Genomic DNA, 22,002 nt, shown 5'->3' with positions numbered 1-22,002 from the left:
TCTTCTGCGGATGGCCTTGTACAAACAGGGACAAAGGTTGCTCTTAAATTTAAAAGGCATGGTTTCCCCATCACACTCTTGTCCCAGGCGTTTGCTGTCGTTGTTATTCATCTTTTTTTTTTTTTTTTTTTTTACTGCTCGACCGGCTTCCTGCCTACACGAATCAAGCAAGTGTATTGTTAAATTACCTCTATTCTATTCTTATGTCCCTTCTTTGTGCTAAAGACGAGGCGGGCTAGAGGATGCAGGAGGCTTGAAATGTATTCAAGCCGTATTTCTCAATTTTAGAAGCTCAACTTTGTTGTGTTAGGGCTGAGAAGTTACATTTTCACCTCCGAAATGTTCCACAAAAACGATTAATAAGCAATTTGCTTTCATATAGACGGAGGATACATTTAAATACAAATTAAAGTTTTGAGCGTCACAGCCGCTGCGAAATGACTTGTTTGACTGTTGGAATTAGCTCATTATGGTTTAACAAACAGAGCAGCACTGTTTAAGTAATGCGATTGCTATTCAAGTTAGCATTGGGCTAAAACAGGAGTCGCGATCGAGTCGTCCTCTTATTCTTTTACAGATTTGTCAGACTAGAGGGCAATAGCGTATTGCTGCTCTCTACAGATTATCAACAATGTTATTCTTTTGTGTATGTGGTCAAATATAGCGCAGATATTCAGTTTGACGGGCAGATCGGAAACAACAATTGTGTCATACACAATGATTACCTTGCTGGTCTGTTTGAATATTCTGTCAAAAGAATAATAATCTTAGAAATGTATATTGAGAACACTTTATTATTCATTATTAAACATGATAATAATTGTCAATCCCCCATGCTGAAAATACAACGAGACAAGGTAGTAGTTACAAACGTGATTTGCCGTAATAGTAATTAGGGATGAGTCGTTTTCTACCTTCTTATTAGGCACAGTTATTTTCGTTACGTCTCCTGTTAGGGTTCTGACCACGGTTGAATCCCTGACGCTTTGCCTGCTTTTGGGGGAAAAGTCAGCACTTGATTTTTAACATGTTATTGGAACTATTTTTGTGGCCGCAGATTTGCTGTGAGAGCATTGACGCGTCTGTCCATTAGCCCCTTTTGTGTGTGGGTGCTTTTACAGAACGTGTTCACATTCAGCATTACGTTTCCCGTTGCCTCTGACCGAGATATTGGTTCAACGCCACAGTTGTTCATGATGTGAGAGATTGCATTTTAACGCACTTGTCAGTCTCGTTACGATATTATCCTCATCGTCTCATCTATATTCTCTCTAACGCTCTTCTCCATTAATTTAGATTGAAGTCAAACTCGTTGGTTCGCTCATTATCATTAAATAATGGGGGGGCTGTGGATATTGAGGAGATCCTGGCAAAACCAGATCCCGAAATACCACCAAAATCTGCATAGTCAATAATTCTCTCCTTTCACACGTATTCTTCCAACTGTGTATCTTCTTATTTCAGGCTTTATTTTTACCTGTCTTTTCCAACTGTCATGTCCCAGGAAAAATGTGATGATAAAACATAGTGCTGTGATATTTCACACATCAAGGGTCCTCATTCATTAAGTCCAACACTTAGCTTTGGGTAGTGGGTGGATGGAACGCTAAGTAGTGGCCAATCACTTTGCATCAAACTGATACTGCGCAGTCTTTTAATTCCCTTGTGGTGTGTTTACAGTGACTGTGGGAGGAGGAGGAGGAGGAGGGGGGGGAGCAGCAGATTTCTTTTTTTTCCCTCCTTCCTCTCCCATTCTCTCCTCAACCATCACACCTACGGATGATGCGTCATCCGGTCCTGTCAAAACAACCAACATTAGACTGTAAGAAGAAGGAGCCCTCTCGGGCTTATAATTCCTCCTTTTGGCATTGGTCTGAAAGTCAATGTGCGGCTCTCTGATCAGTCACAGTCTCACGTAAAAGTGTTTTTTTTTTAGCTTAACTTGTCCTCGCGCTTAATCACAGGCTGCTGGTCTTATCATCAATAGCTTTAAAAAACAAAGCATACAAAGAGAGACACACAAGCACCCAGCCTGGCTGGACAACCTAACAATGAGAGATTGGAGCGCATTTGTTGAGCTGGTTACTTTTTGTGCGGCAGGTGAGCAATAGAAGGAGAGAAATCTCTCTTTTCATGGAAGGAGACAGTGTGCCTTTCAGGCCCAGACACGGTCGGGTTCACCAGTCGCACAGGATGGATGAGGACACGGCTTCACAGTGGCCATGTTGTGGCCCTATGAAAAGTCACAGGCTTTGGCACTCCTGCTTAACACTGACAAGTGGCAATGAGAATTACAGCAGTGATTCACTTTTATTTATTTTTTCTCCCAAAATAAAGCTCAGCAACAAAACCTGCCACTGCAGCGGGGCAGTCGCTCTTGAAATAATGGTTTGGTATGGAGTTGAATTTAAAATACTACCAATGAACACCCATTCACGCGTGTCCTTGGACCCGTATGATTGCATTTATAATGTTATTTATCTTGTTCTAGGGCATTTGGCTCATTATCAGTGCCTCCACTGACGGTCCCATGAGGCTGCCCTGACTCATGTGCCTCCATTTGAGGGTGGAATGTATAATTATGAAATGAGTAGTTTTCTTTTTTCTCTCCGATTGTCTTGTGGGGTTTTCGGCATCGCTGGTGCTTGGCAAAGCTTTCCCCAGGCACACATCGGTGTTGGAGATCTGATCCTCTACAGGCGAGAATGCCAATACACCCAAACGAATATAGATCAGAGAGGGGTAGAAGGGGATGGGTCTGATTCGGGTAATGTATATTATGAAATAAAATAATGTTTCTGCGTTTGCAGGTGTGATGAGCCTGTACTCATGTTTGTCCAGATGAGTGTGTGTGTCTTTGTGGGGGTGGGGGGGGGGGGGGGGGGGGGGTGAGCTTCCATTGTTTGTCTGGCCTCAGAAAGCATGTCACACAAGTCACAGAGGAACAGCCGATGTGAGAGAGCTCCACCAGTCAAAGACTCTGGTAAGTTATTCACCCCCCCCCCCCCTCCCCCCAAAAAATATACCCAGAGGTAGGTTGTTTAGATGTTTAAGGATTACAATTCATATAGACTCAGCTAAATCTGACCAGAACAAATGGATGCAAACATAATTAGAATGACTCACCGCGGGTTGGAACAGTAGATAAAGTTGCACTCAGTGGTTCCCATCCTCTCCTTGAATCTCAGCGCCTCTCAACTCCCGATATCCTAAACTCATTTCACAGTTTGCCAAGGCTGAGAAGCACAGGGGGGGGGTGGAGGGGGCGTAGTGTGGAAAAAAACGCACTCCAAAAACACACTCTCTAGGATCCTAAAAGAGGTCAAAGTGATCGGCGTGAAAGGCTGCCCCGGACCGATCCGTCGCGCGGTTCTGTCCCGCTAAGAAACTTTGACTTTCGCTGGCGGCGGCGGGGGGGGTGAAAAGTGTCTTTGTCCCCGCGTATTCGACTCCCTAGAAGCAGAGGCTCTGACCTTTTTTTTTGTATGTGGATAATGACTTAACAAAATGAAATCATCCAGCATGCGATGCGGTGAAGAGCGGACACGGGCAGAGGAGGAGGAGGAGGAGAGGGAGGAGAGGGAGCGCAAAGGCTGCTGTCCATTAGGAGATAAAAGAAGAAGAAGAAAAAAAAACACGCGTTTACGCAATTCGCTTCAGCCGTAAACCGGTACTGCGGTACTGAGACGCGGTCTGCCACCCCACGCGGAACGCCGTTTTACTCCGCCGTGTTGAGCCGCCTGTTCCGCATCGCCGTGCGGAGGAGCGCAGGACGAGCCGGATCCTGGAGGAACTGGTCGGTAGTTCGCTCAGCAAGCAAGCAAGCAAGCAGCGGGCAGCGGCGCTCTCGCTCGTGCCCCTCTCTCACCGAGTCACATGTTTTAGACACAAGTAACCCTCTGTAATAGCCGCCAAAGAAGCGTCGACCAAAGTAGGGGACGTGGAGAGAATGACAACAGGCGACTCGTTAATAGTCCCCTCTCTTTCCTCATCACTTTAATTTACGAAGCACTGGCGGGGCGCTAAACGGGATGGCAGTCTTGTCAATAACTCCCAGAATATACTTATTATAATGTCAGTTATTTTATGACGGGAATAATTGTATATCCCCATAATTGCTTAGCTGGTCCGGTCCAAAAAGTCCCTGCTTGTGGAGAGGATGTCAACATTTCAAGTCCTTTTTATCAGTCCAAACTGTCACATCAGTAAGAAGAGAGGGAAGGTGTTGAGCATAATGCCTAATCCTCTTTGGTTTGAGGAGCATGCCCATGCATGAACCTTAAGTCATTAAGTGACACCGCAAAGGGGGATCTGCTAAAATCCCCTTGCAGGGAAGAATATGGCCAGTGAGGGAGGGAATAGCTGCTGGCATTTTCATAATGACTGTGACAGCACCGATTAAAGTAAGAGGGATCAGTGCTGTTTAACTGCATTCAAAAAATGGGACCTAATTTCATTTCAGATTGCTGTGATCAAAACTAGCTCCAGAGCTTGTTTGATATGAACTGGTCAGGAAGGCAGATCATTTTGTCTGGATTATACAATTTAAATTCCACCGTCATACGGGCATTCCTCATATAAACCCACAGTAACTCAAAGTGAATTCTGAATTGCTGGTATTGAACATTGCTTCTGAAATACAAAACTTTGTATGTTGCAATTAGTCTTTCCAAATAGCTGAAGCATGTTAGGACTATACTGACAAACCTGAAACTAAGGTGAATGCTGCATCACATACAGTACATTTGTTAACTCTAGATTCTTCTGGGGCTACAAAATAGAAACTCATTCTACCCAGAAACAGCAGAAATGAATGTGTGAAAGCAATCAGGTCTTGGAATTCTAGAGGGGCAGCAGCCTCGGCGTGGTGCTAATTAACCCAGTTCCCCATGTATTTCAGTGTCCATTTAGTATGCTCCGATGTGCTGCAGCTGTCCGCGGTTGTGAGGTTGATTTATGCCACTTCCCACTAGAGATTTCTAGCAGATTCGTTGTGTCACAGAGTCTGTTCTATATTGCTACTGTCAATTCTTATCAGGACGTTGCCACAAAAACCGACAACGTGTAAGAAAAATGTCATTAATTCAGTCATTTCTCTTAAGCATGTTCTCCCATTGGTGTGCTACCCCTGTAAAAAATGTCAGTGTTTTTTCCATCCTAAAATATTTTGTTATTCACATTAAATCTTTCCAGCTCTGTTGTGCTGTTAAGCTTTGGGCAGAGGTGCTGTCCATGGTACTGAATCACCAGCCTGACACAGTTTGGAGCCCCACACATCATTGAAGTTTCATTTTCCGGATAAAAAATAAAACAGTTAAATAAATGATCCAGTGTATCACTATTAGCAAAGCCCCACCAAGACTGCTGTCTTTGCATAACAGCAAACAAAACCTAATTACCAACCACTTTAGGTGATTGTGTTTTGACTGACAAAACACTTCATCAGAACCAACATTTTACTGGAAATATATACACTGGATATATATTTAATCTCCTAAAATGGCTCCATGTTGGTGTTCCTTTCTTCTTGGAATCGAAATGCCATTAGTTTTGCTATCAACCATTAATGACTACCATTAGCATATTAATGAGTGATGCTCTTCAAATGGATCTCCATCATGTCTGGTGGAACTGGAGCAACCCGGTGGATTTGCCGCTCCAGTGTCTGATGAGCAAGGCTGTGTAACTAATTTACACCTTAAGCACAGTCTCGTTAGAGGACCCGAGTGGAACTGGAGAGCATCGCATTCATGAAAAGATCCTTCACTGTCTCAGCGGTCGCACAATGTTTTCCCCTCAATAGTAACATTTAGCCTTTCTTTTAGTATTCTACTCAAAAGTGAGATCACGTATGTCAGAGATAGTCAGTCCGTTATGAATTAGAGCTCCAGTTTTGTTTTGTGGTGGTTGTTACGGTTCACCAGCGAGATCAAATGTTTCTTTTGATTTCACATTTTTTACAATAGCGACTTTAATGCACAACAGCATTTGCTTTTTCAACCCATTCTGTGCTCCGTCTTAATGTAGCAAAATGCCTGACAGTCAAGCTCCTGCAAACTCCTAAGGCAATTCCTTCACAGTTTCACACAAGCTGAACCCCGCTATAATTTGACCTTAGCCGTCTCCAATATCCCTGCGGCAGCCATGAAGGACAGTTGATTCAGATAACTCCATTCCACTGGGCCTGTGAAATGAATTTAGGTCTGTTCAACTAAGGGCCCATTCATTTTGCCTCCATTTCACCGTCTATCATTTCCCCAGAATACCATCAGACCAGCAGTTATCTATTCTATATTTAAAACAGCTAGGATTATTTGGTGCAGGGGAGGAATATACCTCATACAGATTACCCCAAGATATCCTGTGTTACCTTCCATCTATTGCTTCACTGCTGATTCAGTATTGGTATATAAACCAGCGCCAGCAGCATCATGGCCAGTTTTTTATTGAGCGTGCCTATCGTTGCATACCTAGGACAAAGGGATCATGAAAAGACAAACTTTTATCTCATCACACAACAAATTATGTTTCCTTCCCTCTTGACTGTTTAAGAAAATGAGTAGCAATCATCATTATTTACACTTACCCTTCATTTCAAGAACAAGCTATTGAAAAATACCTAATTGTACTTTGGGTTAATGCTTTCATCTACCGAACTTCTCATAATATCCAGTTCCCAAATGCACGCTCCTGTTTTACTTATTATACTCTAAACAACACTTTGCTTAATGGCCAATATGGGGTTTAATGATGACCCTAATGGGAAGAGGCATTAAGTTGATACCAGAAGCAGTGTTATAAAAAGGTGAGATAACCTTGTTTTTTGGTGAAAGGAACATTGGTTACACTGTGATAGCAATCAGTGTTTTCATTCACGATATTTATCATGGTATGACAGCTTCAGTGCCTAACACTGTGGCTGCTAATTCAGTAGGATTGCAGAACTGATAACACCACTGTGGATGGGGATGAGGAAGGTAAGCCGCTTTGTCTACCCTTGAGTAAACACCGATCACATTTGCAATATTACAGCCATTCTTCCCGTCCATATGCTGCCGAAGACCTGAGTAGTGTTTTGAGTCATAGCTGAAAAAAAGAAGTAAACTCATGACCAAGAAAAGTTTTTTGGCACATATCCCTGGACAGGCTAAGAATAAAAAGAAAAGAAAATGAACAACAACTACAGTCAAAGTGCCCTTAGGTTAGGAACTGAACTTACAACCACCCCTGCTGAGCTGTTCATTGGCCGACAAAACAGCTGCATTACAAATTTGACAATTCCCACTGCAACCTTCTCATATTTAGTATACATTTTTAACAACATAAAACAGAATATACTAAAATAATTGTGCTCTATAGCCCAGCATTAGATGCCTTCTTTGTAGTTGCATATTTCAGCAGTGCAGATATTATCAGGCAGTTCACTGACAGGAAGAAATTGGGATTCCAGATATGGTTAAAGCAGTCTGCTTTCATACCTAGAGTATAGTGCGCTGGAGGAAGCCTATCGTTGAAACCCAATGAACAGATAGCTTCGAGATTTGTCAGAAATGATATAGCATTGTGAATGAGAGGGCTATGGCTTCTCCGTTACCCATCCATCACCGATGATGTTTTGCAGATAAAGTACTAGCAAGAACAAGCTCTTGCCGAGAGGCTGACCTCGTTGATGAAAGCAAAAAAACTCCCCCATGGCCATCCCGGCATACACGGCCTCCTCCTATCAATACTGCAGTCAGAGCTTCTCCGTCTCTGTGCAAGTTAACTCATATCAACACTATTACTTGTTGGGGGTGGTGTGTGTGCGCTGACGGAAAAGAACAAACCAACAATTTGTCTTCAGACATGGGATGGAAAGTCCCCCCCCTCTTCAACAACAATTTGAAATCCTGAAGTACTGGGCAGCGGATGTGTCTTCACTACCTTAAAACTATTTCTAACACACTGGCTAGTCTTTCACGATGGACTAAACAAAGGTTACACTTTGTGAATTAAACCAAAGCACTGACGTGGTTACATTTAGGAGAAATATTATGCTTGGGCGTAAAGTTGCACTGTGTCGATCTTGGCCTCATATACAGTTGAGTTTGCATTTGTGTTGTTGGACTACAGTGTCTGAAAACGAAAAAAAGACAACTCTATAATAATAAATGTACATTTTTAAGTATGTTGTAAATGCCCCTGCACGTCAAAGGGGTTCCAATCAAACTGAATAGCCTCTCACAGCATGGCATTGGACTGTATGTTGTCACAGTTTTCTACATTGTAAAGGAGTGTCCTGAAAATGTAATGTTATTCTTGTTTGTACAACACAAAGCTGAGTGAACGTTGAACAGATCCATTCTCCAACCTGTGGTATGCAGAGGGTTGAGCGTTAGAAGCAGGGACAAGTCAAGGCATGTGAAGTGACCCGGTCCACATTACCCCTGTCACTATCTGTATTTCCCAGCTTGGCCCGATAGATCCATTGGCCCCCTGCTGACAGAGATAGTAGAAGTCAAAGAGAACAAGTGTTTTGTGACAGCGTTGGGGAAAAAAAACGGAGAGGAAATTGGGGGGAAAAGCAGACAAAAAGGGGGGGGGGGGGGGGAAGTGCATGACTCAGCAAAAGGTTTCGCACCATTAAAATGTAATTTACAGCTGGTTTCAGACAAATCTGTAAGCTCTTTAGCAGTAGGCAGAGGTGGTTGGGGATTTGGAGGACATTACAAATTGACACCCTACTTCTCGGGACTACTGAATCATTAATTACTCCTACCTCTACTTAAGCTGTCGACGCAGTGATGGGTTTGGCACTGTGTTGTTCACAGTTAATTCATCAGAGATGAGGTGGCTGGTGCCTTGTTTGCCCAGTCATTAAAATCCCCAGCCATTTTATCAGCAAAGTAGTACGAGACCATGGCATGCATGTGTTTGTGAGGGTAAGTTCAGGAAGACGTTTCTATGGGTACTGATTTGAATGATTAATATAATAATGGGCCGAAGACACCACTGCTGCGGATTGCTTCTTGGTGAAGCTGTAACAACGTCCGTTATGTTTGGGGTTTTAATTTGTCAAATTGTGAGGCAGATACCGGAAGAGTCTCTGCTGGACACTATAGGCATGAGTAAGAGTTTAATTCCACCTGAGCGGAAGGGCATTTGTTATTCTAGAAAAGCTCATTTCTAAGCAACCAAAAGTAGCAGTGCACACAACTATGGATGGAAGTGATGAATTCCTTCCGAGGACTATGAGCCCCGATTAAACACACAAATTAAAAGCATATCTAAAACCTGGCTTTACCCATTCAAGTATTGCTAAAACCATCGCTACCAATGGTGCATGTAGCGAAAATGATTTATATTAGACCGTAGCACCCTTAAATCTTTCACCCCAAATTAATTACTTCAATTACAGTGAAGCTTAGTAGAATAGATTTGTATTTCTTTGGCCACAAAGCAAAAGCCAGTCTTTTTTACCGACTATACTAGAGTCATGAATACTAGCCAAAAGAAAAACCTTTTGGTTTTACTGTTCTTATTAATCCTTTTTTGAGTCTTTCGTCTCATATCAAATGTCTTTACAAAAATGTGCTTGTCATTTAGTTTTTTTTAAATCACTTTTTGCCTTTCAATTTCAAACAAGAGCTCCTATCAACCCTATCCTATTACTTACTGTCCTTGCCATGTAATGATGTTTACACAGCAGGTCCACGTAACCGACATGTTAACTGGCTCATATGATATAACCTTTCAAACATTTCTCACTTGCCAAATGAACGCACTCCAATTACAGTCAATCTCGCCAGATCATTGCATTGCAGCATCAATCAATAGGAAATTGTGCATTACGCATGCATAACATTAAGAAAATGGACCAGTAAAAAGGAATTAAAATGTTAAATATGCCACAGATTGCATTCATAGTTTTTAAAATCTTTAAGATTTCTTTTGCTGTTGAAAGTATTTCTTAAATTTTCAATCTGAATAAACAGCCTTTTTTGAAACATTCTTTGCCCCCATATCTCTGCGTGGGCAGACTAGTGTCAGATTCGGTAACTTTAACATTTTCATTAAAATTCATGTAAAACGCTTGACTGAATAGCGTAAATAGCCGTTTACTTTTTAACGTGTTGCTTTTTCCAGTTAATTTTCGTTGCAATATATTGTTGGGGGTCATGAAGTGGTAGTAGAGTGAAATGAGATGAAAAGCAACATGCGGTCAAACTTTGTCATTCTACTGCATTACTTCCATCTTGGGACCACAGTCACACCGTTTTCAAGCTGTCTTGAAAAAAAAAAAACGCTACAGCCACTGAAAGACTTGGTCACCAGTTTTGGTTCAACGTTGTTGGACATCGGATTTTTCAGGATTTCGGAGGATGTTTCCTGAGAAGCTGAGCCATCGCAAATCTCTGGCATTATTATTTAACCCTGATACAGACAAGGGATTTAGGGGCCGTTTAGAAATCGTGATTGACAGGCCTGTTAAATTACATAGAGCTCACAGAAGAGGCTTCTTCCCTCGTGGTTTGACCGTATGTAATTTTCCCTGAATCTGGTGCAGGCATTCCCATGTTCCACAGCCCTAAAATCACCGGAGTGGAGTCAGTGCTGAACAAAAACTAAACGTTGAGTGCCAAGTTAATTAATAGAACCCCAGCTGCCTGGGCCTCTTAATGGCGTACAATGCCAAGGAGAAGATATTCTGCTGTGTACATGTCTGCTCTGACAATAACGCGTTGGTGTCAGGGGGACATGCCCTTATTGGCCCTCTCATCTGCTTTGTTAATTTTGTTTACCGAACCATTGCATGCCAAAAAATGCCTGAAAAGATTAATTTCAGCATCGGGGCTCTTGGGGCGTCCACATGCTGTCAGATCCAAAACGAAGTTAGGGCTTACACAAAAGTGGGTCATTTTCACTCAAGACATGAATTTGTAACTTCTGAGAATCCAATTAGTCATGGAAAGGATATTTCACAAATAACAATCTTAGGATTTGTTTCTGTTGATTATCTAATCTATAATAGTTTCTGAAAGTCAATTGTGTATTTTGTGTATTGCTTTTAACAACACACACACTGCGTTGGGCTTCGATTTTCAACTAAAGCGTTTTGAAATTAGGAACTAATGGATGGTGAAAAAACATTTCCTGATAATTTAGTAAGGAAACCAGTGACATGTGAGAAGTGAAGAATATACACTCTACGATACAAGGTGACTATAAGATATACAGAGATATTACTAAAATAAAAAGGGGCACCGGTTTACGTGACAAGTAAACCTGTGTGTGACCTGACTTATTTCAAAATTGTATACACATAAACATAAAGATTGAATTCCCTAAAAAAAGAAAAAGTGGACATGAACATTTGAAAAGAAAGGAAATAAATAATAGAGATGATCAGTGCCTTTTTGAAATTACATTTGTTATCCTTCACTTACAAAGGAATTTAGAAACCCTCACTCTTCCTCCCTTTCATTGAGGAAATTGGGTAATTGGAAGGCTAGATAATAACATGTCTCCATTGGGTGAAAAGCATTATCTAATCCACTTTTGAGGAAAGATAATGAAAGGTCAAATGACTGTCCACGGCAGTGCCTCCATTTGCAACGTTGTCCCCTCTGATAAAAGCCCATGTCATCAAGTTATTCAATTGACTTTGTTTTACATGTTTTACATTTGTGGGAGGCGAGGCCATAACTCATTTGGCCTGCCTGTTAACACAATCACTTTAGGAGAAAAAGGAATTGTAGAGATTAGCGGACAAATCTCCTTTGACCCGGGAAACAGACTGGCTGCACCCTTGTTTGGACCGGACCCTTTTAGGTCCTTTTACGGTTTACGTCATATATGATTCTTTGAAATTTAACTAAATTAGTATCAGTATGAACTGGCAAGTCAAATTGAGAAACATTGCCCCAAGTATGGCAACTGTTGTCAGCTAATGGCTCTGAAATATGTAGGCATTTTTTCCCAATCAGAGGCATGCAGAATATTGATTCCTTTTTGCCCCCATCAATCATGGCGATAACTTCCCCGTCACATAAGTTACTGTGAGCCATTGCTCAGGCAGGACAAGATGGTAAGGGACAGATATCTATGGGCCCTTTACCTTGACTGGTTGTTAAATTATTACAGGTTCTTTGTTGCCAGGGGTCAGTATGTGATGTCAATAGAGCAAATAAATAGACCGATCAAGACTTTCCTTTTTAATTGTGCAAATTGATCTGTCCCTTGTTTATCAGTTATCCTAACACCACAGGTTTTTGGGAGGCATGCGATTTTCGCATAGCGAGTATCTTGTGGTTCTATGAGTCCTTCTCTAGAAAGTAGGGAGAACTGTTGTTGAAGCACACTACTAAATAACATAAATCTTTTTAAATTTTATAAAAGCTCCAATCAATCATTTCTATATTGCCTTTTAAACTCATGATTAATATGCTTATTTAAGACCCACAGTTCTGGTCTTTCAGTGAGCAAAACAACAGGTTTAATAGGCTAAGCTAATTGGGAAAAAATAATAAAATGGCCATGTGTAATGTGTTGCTTGGGCTGCATTGTTGTGGTTGTTAGTTTACGGCTGGCATTTTCTTTCACTATCAATTAATCTTCCAGCTACATTTTCTATTGGCTAGCCTTCGATGTTAGTCTGTATAATTCATTGCTTTTTCTTCTTCGTTAATGGCGCTGTGGTGGAGTAAGCAGCTTTAAGATACCTGCAGTCCGCCTCACAAAACGACCATCGTCCTCACTCGTGATCCTGGCAAAGAAAGCTCACACACGGTTGCATCGCTTAAGAAGACTATGCGCTTGTCAACTTGCACAAAGGTGCAATACAAAACTTCCAGATTGGCAACATTACCAGCTGGCATAACACGTGAATGGTACAGGACAGGAGGGCTCTCGCGTCCCAGCTGGTGATTAGTACCGCCGAGCATAGCGTTGACACCCGTCGACTGAGCATTGGGGATGAAAATATGAACCAGAAAAGAGGAAAGAGACACATAAGTAGCAGCTGCCGAACCACCAGACTTTAAAACATTCTTCTTTGCTTCTCCACGACGTGAACAGAAAACTTTTTAATGTCATTAACCTAAAAACTACGTAGAATATTGTAAAAGCTAGCATTAATATACATCCTTCGATTTCATTTTCAATTTGGGGTTGAATTGTATGTGGCTGTATATTGATTAATTAACAAATTGGATTAAGCACAAGAACAGCTAAAGATTTCTATGCTGCTTCAGTCTGTCAGCACTCTCATCAACCTCAGTTGCATCAGATAAACCCAGTTAAAGGCACCTGCCTAACATCAAAGACCAGACCAACGTGATGGCAAGACATTGATGAGACACATCTCAGAGATGAGGCTCTGACTGTGTTCATTCATAAAAAGAGTCTGTAACTTAAATAAAACATTATGAAAGACCTTGGGATGTGTTCGCTATGGCCATCATGAAAAAGGATAGAAATTGCCTTTTCATAGGCAATTGGCTCGCTCTTGGATGGTGAAAGTTGTCTTGGAGGTATTTTGTGTCCTTTAATGAACTTCAGGATTCTTCCACAGATACTTGTATCAATATTTAACTAGAGCACAATTCTAAGGGAACAATGGCGACATTCATTCATATTGAGCATCGGAATTTCGGCAAATTCAAAAACGCCTCAGTCAGTCAAGTAGCCACATCCAGTCATCCAAATTATGTTTGTAAGTGTCATGATGTTTAAGTTGATCAATGCAATTTATTTTTAACAGTAACAGGAATGTATTTCTGTCTGGCTGACAAGCTGTTGACTTCGGTGACAGACTTAATTTGTATTTTTGCCAAAAATCCTCATCGAGTCATCGAGATTGAAACACCAAGACTTGACCCCGTGGCCTACCCGCAAGCCTCTGCAAATGTATGCTGCTCACATTTGCTGCATGTTTGAGCAAACAGAGTGACAAAAGGCAGTAGGGTGAAATATTTATTTCTAAATGATTTTGAAGGGTACACACAACGGTCTGTTCTTCCTCTGTTCGCAGCCAGCTGTGAGTAAACAAGTGGCTGATTGCTTTGCAAGCTGTCAAAGCTTCCCGCGGGACTGAAAGAAGATATGCGTAAGGCACGTTGTGGACGCCACGTCAACTCATAGCAGTGAGCTGCGGCGGCGTTGCACTGCCTCACGTCTGCAGAAGCACTTAATACGACATGCAGCGACGATTTAAAAAAAAAAAGGCCCGCACAGGTGTTTTCAGTTCAGGCTGATTAGACCTCTGCTCAGGCTCACGTTAGATACGAATGAAACAGACGATACCTTATGCAAGTAATGAGGTGTCATCAGAGGAAATAAGAAAAGCATTCACACAATCCTTTGTCCACGTCAGATGAGGTAATGTACCTCGTTCCAAACTGGAAAACACTTGTGGGTTTTCTAAACATTTTAGACTGGAAAGCATCATGCCAGTTGAATATACCAAAAGGTAATTAGCAAAAGGTTCAACAAAGAGGAGCATTGCTGCAAGTTGGTCCAGCAGTCTCTAAGCTATGCACACAACTCTATAAGCTCCGAATAAAGCAAAAATGAGTTGAACCTCCTGTGTGTACAGAGGCTTTAAATCTAAGCACCTGTTGTTGATTATAGCCTCAACACATACCAACATCCCTTTCAGCCTTTAAAATGTAATATTAAATGACGCACCTGGGGATTGTGTTTTTGGAACACTTTCATTCAAGCACCAGATTGACTTCATTCGTCAGAGCACAAGGGAATCGAATTGTTATCTCACCAATTTGGCTTCACTTGCATTACCAGCAAATGTGGCCGGAATCCCATTTGTTTGCTCTCATGTCGAAGGATTTAAGGATCATTTATTTTATTCATTTTTAATTTAATTATATTATTTAGTCTAAAACACAGGTAGTATATTTATTCACAAGAAAGTAATCAAAAAATTAAAGAAGGTAATGCAAACATCACATTTTCAAATTGCATTTGAAGAAATGAAAACTTGGGTACATTGGACACAGGAATTTTATTTTTTATCAGGTTTTAAAGGCAAAACAGAAAAATAGTTCCCGGGGCAGACCACTCACCAAACATCTGCCGAACTTTAGCTCGCTGACCACGCAATTTAGTTTCCATTTCTAAATGATTTCCATCCCATCTTTGCCGATTGAACAGCAACGCTGATAATGCAACATCCATGTTCCATTAATCACCGATAGCCGTACCGCATTTACAGCTGAACTTCTTCATAAAGTGTTACTTCAAGGGGTTGTGACTGATCTCTAAGAGGAACAGTTGGTGGTACATCACTTATTTGAAGACAGATCAAGGATCATGTCAGGGGTTAGGGTTCAGCCCATTGTCTGAAACTTGGTAAATGACTGTTCTTAAAGTTCTTTCGATTTGGCTTTATTTTTGTAGAGGAATAAATGTATGTTTGGGTCAAACAAACAGTACTTTCAACAAGAAACTGGCACTTTTGTGCAAGTATTCAGTTTGGTAACATTGTTTATGATGTGGCTTATAATATAGTACGACATGCAGAAAAGCCAAAAATGATTCATCGCGATTCATGTACTACCCAGAAAATACATTATAATAATATGAGGTTTACCTGAAGTACAAAGAAACAATGCCTTATTTTTACTAATAAACATTAGACTAAATGATAGTTTAATGTAGTCCATACTATTTATATATAAAGGAAATTGCATTTACGTTTCTGCACCCCTATTGACATGGGTTGCAGCTGTGGCTAAAGCAATTAAGATAACTCCAAGGCCTTAAAGGTTTGGGCAATCAAAAACTCCAAAAAATCAATCCCAATTAGCCAGTATACATGTGCCAAAGTGATTACAGCAATTATAGAAAATTACCACAAACTGTGTTTGAGGAGCAATATGCCACTGGATGCACCTCCAAAATCACTGTTAGCTGCTAATATAAGAATTTAAAGCTCCGTCCTGCTGTGTTTTCAAGAGCAATCTTCCCAAAAGCTCTCTCCTTACTCAAATATGTGAAATCTCACTTCCAATCAAACATATTACATCAATTAAACTCAGTGGAGCCATGGGTCCAGGGTTATTCAGATGGAGCCCACAAGAACTGTTCTATTACTGTTTTTCCCCAAGCAGGAGCTGTCATTAACATGGACTCCTGCCCACATCCTCAAGGCGTTTAAATGTCCTCAGATGGCCCACGCAAAAGTCGTGAAATACCATATGTCAATCATTGGCTGACACAAGAATCCACCAGCAGTCAGTAGGAATCCAAAAGAGCCTGATGGTGGTGGCGTAGCAGGGTGACGTTTCCTTTACAACATCGCACCCTGTCGAGTCCTCCTCCGGCAGAATGACGGCCATTGGTAATCACGTAGGTCTGTAAATGGGATCCGCCCCGCTACAGAATATTTCCATCGTGGCACGTCTTCCTGAACTTTCTGTGGATAATATAATTAGAACTCAAACTGAAACCGTCTGAGTAGACATTGGGTTTGCTTGGTTGTATATAATTTGATTTTATAAGTTATCGTTGATTAATTCAATTGGAATTGCTCTTAATGGCCTTCAGTTATTTTTTTATTTTTTTATATATGTAGGACACTGTATTCATCGGGACATGGCGCAAAGCACATCCAGCACCGCTCATGGCATGAATGCAGACTTTTGGTGATGGTTTGTTGTCTAGAAGACAAGTGGGGACTTGTGGCACAGCTGGACGTGTGCACAACAATTGTACATTGTAGGATGTGTTGTTCAGTGTGGAAATCCAGCTCCCAAGTCACATCTGTGTCTTTCCCTTTAAAAGCCAGCAAGGCATCGGTTTTCCAATACAAAAGAACTCCAAGACCTCTCAAATAGACGCTGATGTTCTTTTGATGGGGGTGCAATCTTCAATAAGATGAAGCAGTGTGTTTGATCATGAAAAATGCATGAAGACATAAAATAAAATCATGTACAGTGTGTTTCAGCCCGACATAAAGATATTGTAGCAATAATGCGCATTCATAGATTATGAGCTGAGACATTTCCCTTTTTCAATGTATTGACTATGATTAACCTTTAAATGCTTCAACATTAACTTTTACATAGTGGTTTCAATCAGTGGAGATTATATTTTGCTCAAGTCACCTTTAACACCAGTTAAAGGTGACTTAGTAAAATGTTGTTTCCTGGATACCTTCATTGACGAAAACCTTCTGAACACTCCATTAAACAATTGGATATTGTATAATGGGCCGCAAAGGGTAGAGCGCTTTGTATCCTTCAATTTCAACCATGAAGGTTGCATTTCTTCCTCTACTTTTGGAGAAACCTTTAGTAGAGGACATGTCTATCAACCTGTCTTGACATATTGGCTGTGAGAATATGGACTCTTAATAGATGCAGCTCTTTGAATTGAGATGCCGCACTGCAGCACTGCCAAGTAGAAGTCTCCCATTGTGTCCCCACATGAAGTCCTCGTCTCCCCTGTCTTTGCTGCCTCTGATTAAGGCACACCTTATCATCCCTAATGCACTTATTTTCTAAATGTTAAATGAGTGCATTTGTGTATGTCACGTTATGGAATGCTTATGACAAAGCAAGTTAAACCACAAATAACATTGAAAACCTGCTAGTTTTTAGAGATTCAAACCCTTAATCCCCACACACAATATCTTTTTTTTTACAGCAAAAAACGCTGCGCGCCAGCCCATCCATCAGATTGCAACCGCTCGCGGCCACTTGTCAGGTCTGCGTCAGATTACCTTTCACATCTTTTAGTCTACCAGAACTTGCATGTTCTGCTCTCCCTTTGTTAGCTTCAGATTTCCTCATACCCCAAGAAATCTGCGAGGTTTTTGTTTTGTTTTTCCCCCCTCCGTAACGGCTACTATGATCTACTTTGTACAATATAATACCAAATGATGAAGTGAAGCAAAGCAGAGAACGATAAACAATTATAGAAACACACAGCTGTTCACCAGCTTCCCGGCTCACCCATCCCTGCTTTTCATCAATGTTATTAAGTTGTGAAGAATCTCTGCAGAGACAACAAGCACATAGAATGGGACCTTTAAAACTAAAAGCGATTAAAGACAATCTATTGTCTAGAAGTTTTCAAACCAATTGTCTTTGCTTGCTTTCATCGATAGTTATAGAAGGAGCCTGAATGGAAGAGATGGTGAATCAAGAGTAGTCATTATATGTTTTGACAAACAGGTGTTGGTGAGGTTTTGCAGTGACAAATCCCAAGGAGAAAACTACAGATGAATGCTGTGGAAGAAAAAAAAAAAGAAAAATCGGATTTCTGTTACAACAACTCGAGTCATTTTTTTTTGGGATGGGGGTGGACTTTCAGTCACTGTCAGTCAGGTAATAAGTACAATAGCTGCACCGGTCTAGACAACAAAATAGCACCGTGTTACTTACTGACATACCCTCTCACAGTGCCTTTCCTCTGACTTTGGCAACTCATGTTAACAATGACTCAACGCCACCCACCACACAGACTGAACTCATGGGGAAACCATTGCTGGTAATTTCTCTTTGGTAAAATGTTATGCCAACAGCACAAGTGGAAAATGAAAAGCATAATTTGCGCATAATTGCACTGAAAAACTGTGAGAATAGACACTTTTTCTCCGACACATTTGACATTGACCATTTACTTTACTAATAAGATTAACGATGGCTCCACAATACTAGAGACCAAATGCAGTTTAGTCACTATGACAAATCAAATCGTCTTCATCATCCCTCCCTGCTCACACACAAAGCCAAAGACTGTGAACATTTGACAAATTTCCAACTGAAGTTGATATGATATGTGAAAAGGCACCGTACTTGCTGAGTAACAACAGGATGGGTGGATTGATATCCGTAGGGAATAATAGCAACATTGTTTAGCTGCAAACTAGCTGTGAGCACATTATTGAAAAACGATCAGCTTAAATTGATAAGGCGTTCGGGTTGTGAGCATTAGCCTGTTGAGGCAAATGGATGACTACGGCATGCTGTTCGAGGGTTGCCTAACATTGCGCGTCGGGCCTAACAACACCCTCAAACTGTTACATTACCGGACGCTAAAGTACAGCCTCTCGTACCTTTATTGCTTAATTACAGAAATCTCAGTGGGCAGAGAAGTTTACAGAAGAAAATGTTTCTTCCTTTTGTTCTTGCATGTGTAAAGAAAGCAGTGGGAACAGAATTCCTTCCGCCAACAGTAACGAGACTAATTTTCATCAGCTTATGTCCATGTACGCTTCACTTCACCACACCGGCCCGAGGGGCTTACCGACGTATTGTGCGTCTGTGCTTGTGTCTATGTGTTTAGTTGGGGGGGTCAGGTCTTTGTGGGCAGCCATGATGCAAATCTTAAAACAACGACAAGTGATCAAGCTTCCGCCAATGAGAGGAGCTGGATTTGATAGCACCGGAGTGTGCGATGATTTGCATTGATCATGTCACACTCCTGCTACGGAGCGCCGATCCCTGAGAATTAACTTCAGTTCCGGAACTCTAATCATTTTTAACCACCCTGCTGAAATAAAGGCAAGAGTGATCAATATGACACTGGCTGCGTCCATGCAGGGGCCGCTCCACTTCTTATCTCCTGCTCTTGCAGCATTGACAGATGAATTTAACAAGAGGGGCACTACCTGCCTCTCCAAGAATAGAACAGCTAAAATATCTGCATGGGTTTCGGCAGTATTGATGAATGCATCCTTCTGTGTTCAGTCAGACGAAGCCAATCTTCCTACTCCTTATATTTTTTTAATTTTCTTTTAATCACCCATTCAGTTAGATCTTCTTTCTATGAAGCTGTGTGCAAGGATCCAAGGTAAGCTCCATCTTAACAGTTTGATTTGTGTGCTGTTAATTGGAAATTTTCTCAATACTGAAATGCATTTCTATTAAACTCTGCTTGAGGTCAGGGTTGCTGCTACAGCTTGGTAATCAAGTTTTAGGTAGTTTGATTAGGTAACTTGTTCATATACTTTTACCAGAGCAAAAGTTTACCTCACCATACACCAATGGTATAAAATATCCCACCCTTGTGTACCAATAACTGAACCGTATAAACCAGCCTCTTGCACCCCTCTGAAGAAAAGTAAGTTAAAATTGAGGGTTTTAAGAATGTTGACTTCAGTTTTCACGAGTTAGTGAGCAACTGTACTAAAACCAGGGGTAAACCTCCAGCAAGCTCAGCCGCACAAACATGAGCTGAAGTGGAATTTGTGACCAAGAAATGTTTGAATCTTTTATAGTTTTTATATTCTGCAACTGCCTGCACTCTAAATCCCCCCCTTTCTCTCCCCATGTCAGGCAGAACACCTGCGAGGGGCTTTTTGTCTAATGGTGTGAGTTCACTCTAGTCATGCGGCAAGCAAGCATAAATCACCCTTAAGATGTGCAATGCACTTAGTGGTTCATTAAAGATCAAGTCTGCTTAATTCTTCTCATTCTGCCTATTAGTCTTGGCGACTCTCTGGACATCAGTCTGACCCCTGAATTTGATTCCACAGAAGTTTTTGTGGACAAGGTGAGCACAGCTCTATTAGTCACATGTTGTTGCTCTGGGCCCCCAACGTCATATATGAAAACACCAATAGATCACTTTTTCCATTTTATATTTCTTAGTTGCTTTTTAGAAATTGTATTGTTTTTTTAATGTAGGTCAAGTTTATTTAAAAAAAATCTTTTCAACTTTGGCGAATGTCTGTTGGTCATCAATGATTGAACCATCTTTCCAGTTAAAATGAACGGTGCTCTGTCTGATCCATTTCCCATGTTGTTTTCACCTCCTGCAGGACTGGTTTAAGGAAGACCAACCTGCGTGAGTGATTGCAGTGATGACTGTAGCTCAAGGATTAATAAGCCTGGAGAAACACCGCTTCCCTACACCATGGTGGGAAGTCATTCGGCCTCTAGTTCAAGGTGAAACAACTCCAAAAAAAAATCTTGACCGCATTGTTGTAGTTACTTGCTATATTTTACATTCATTATTGTTGATTTAATGTGTCTCAATGTGCCAATTGTTATATTGTGGAGTATGTGTTTATGGTGTATTGCTCTCTTGTTAAAACAAACTAAAATAATTCAATAATTGGAATCAAATACGGAAAATGTGAATCCCACCAAATCGTTTCAAAACACACACACCATTTGTGCACTGGAACCATCTTCTGTGCCCAAGAGACGTTTAGTGCATTCATTCAATCCATTACAGACCTATTCATTAGCCTTACGGGATAAGTAAAAGGACCTGGATGGCGACACAGTTTGATTTCCTCAAGATTGATTTAGTGTGGTGCATAGGTTAACAAGATCCCACTGTGGGAAATGATGAAGGACATGTATTAATATCACAGCATGTGCAGGCCTGGGGAGAAAGAGCACTCTTTGTTTTTCTAAGGAGTGTGCCATCAATGTCGCCGTGGAGGCCTATTTACCGTGCAATTTTCGCATCAAACTTTACCACGTCTCTTGCTTTTTGTACTCATTCTTATTTCATGTCGTCTGAGAGGGTTTGTTAATCGGATGTGAAAATATCATTGGACAGCATTTGCCTTATAGGTAACACAAAAAAATTGGCATTTCCCAATAGACTATGGTAGGTATATTCAATAACTATAAACTAATTCAACAAAAATCCCATAATTTGTCATAGCTATCATTGTTTTCCCTGACATGTGAGGTGAGTGATAACATTGGTAAGTGCTCAGCAGGAAAATGAATTTTCTATTTGGTTAGGGGGTTACTGGAGACAGAATATCATAAGGCAATGCGAGAATATTACCCAGGGAAATACATGTGTTTGTTTCTGTGAATAGATTTATTTGGCCACCTGGCAGGAGCGAGACATTAAAGCAAGCTTACAGACTTCAGCCACAATTACAATAACCTCACACTCATAGTATACATTTGCGTTCTGTTGATGCTGTGTTTCTGTAAACTAAACCCCGGAGCTAAATGTTACTGGAGATTCGGTTTCCACACAAACCTGGTTATTAACTAAAAAACAGAAAGCTGAGCATGTTGGTCA

At 41.0% G+C, this 22,002-nt stretch overlaps 1 protein-coding gene across 1 annotated transcript in view; it reads right to left on the bottom strand.

Annotated features, from left to right (window-relative positions):
- The window catches only part of brinp3a.2 (bone morphogenetic protein/retinoic acid inducible neural-specific 3a, tandem duplicate 2), a 31,250-nt gene extending 27,995 nt beyond the window's left edge, over positions 1-3,255 (bottom strand). Inside the window, exon 1 of the mRNA XM_062563458.1 lies at positions 3,127-3,255. The gene's annotated coding sequence lies outside the window, so the exon portion shown is untranslated. The remainder of the gene's footprint in view (positions 1-3,126) is intronic.
- Between the last annotated feature and the right edge of the window lie 18,747 nt (positions 3,256-22,002).

Source organism: Pungitius pungitius, chromosome 7 (genome assembly GCF_949316345.1).
Source record: "Pungitius pungitius chromosome 7, fPunPun2.1, whole genome shotgun sequence".
NCBI lineage: Eukaryota > Metazoa > Chordata > Actinopteri > Perciformes > Gasterosteidae > Pungitius > Pungitius pungitius.
The sequence above is the reverse complement of the archived record's forward strand: the minus strand, read 5'-3'. Positions and strand labels throughout refer to the sequence as shown.